Raw genomic sequence first — 1,312 nt, 5'->3', positions numbered from 1 at the left:
ACTTAAAACATAATAATATAATTTTAATGGAAATGTAAATTTATGCACATATGTAATAAAATGGAAATCTACCCTGATCAGTTAGATAGTTGATGAATAATTCATATTGATATTTAATTTTCAGTGTCTACATAAATTGGAGGGGCCGGACGTAGCCCACTGGTAAAGCATGGTCGGTCTAGGATCGATCCATTTTGATTGGACCATTGTGCTATTTCTTATTACAGCCAGTGCACCACAACTGGTACATGTATATCAAAAGCCGTGGTATGATGCATATAAAAGATTACCTGCTACTAATGAAAAAATATAGTGGATTTCCTCTCTTAAGACTATATGTCAGAATTACCAAATGTTTGACATCCAATGAATCAATGTGCTCTAGTGGTGTCGTTAAACAAAAAACCCAGTGTTTACTTATACATATGCATTTCACACACGCACACATTTATTTAAATTTATTTCCGTGCTTATATCCAATTACGGTTCAAGCACGCTGTCTTGGGCACACACCTCAGCTATCTGGGCTGTCTGTCCAGGACAGTGGGTTAGTTGTTAGTTGGTTAGTGGTTAGGGAGAGAGAAGATTGTGTAGTAGCCTTACACCTATGCATTGAGTCCTTAAGAACTTGCTCTGGGCTGGAGCCGGTACGGGGTTGTGAACCCTGTACCTACCAGCCTGTAGTCCGATAGCTTAACCACTGCACCACCGAGGCCGGTTACACACACACACACACACACACACACACACACACACACACTCACACTCACACACAGACACACACGCATGTATGTATGTATGTGTGTGTATATGTGTGTATGTATGTATAACTAATTCTTATTACATTCTACATTCTTAGCATTAAATATCTTTATCACTTATTTCAACCTGAGCTGCGTTTTGTATGATGATGTATGCAATTTTGCCACCGTGGATGAAAGCATGAATATATAACAATAACGCTACGATCGTACATGAACCAAAAAAAGAATCGCACCGACAGTTGTTTTCTTTCCATTTGCTTTCACATGCAACATTTGACTAAATAATATTTGGTCACAACTAATCTATTATATGACGCATCCAAGACATTAATATACCAATATTATTTTATTCAAGTTAAATAATAACGCGATTTGTTTCTGTACACTGGCTCCCCAAAATGTGTTACTTAATGTGGATAGCAGACGTTTCGTCCCCGGACCAGTTCGCTACAAATCAGTTCGACCCCACGACATTCATATAATGAAATAGTGCATATGTGGCAATGTACCTACATAAAAATAACATTGGTCCCAAGTTTGTTTGTCAC

Source organism: Gigantopelta aegis, chromosome 15 (assembly GCF_016097555.1).
Source record: "Gigantopelta aegis isolate Gae_Host chromosome 15, Gae_host_genome, whole genome shotgun sequence".
In the NCBI taxonomy this organism is placed as follows: domain Eukaryota; kingdom Metazoa; phylum Mollusca; class Gastropoda; order Neomphalida; family Peltospiridae; genus Gigantopelta; species Gigantopelta aegis.
Note: the sequence above shows the minus strand (reverse complement) of the source record.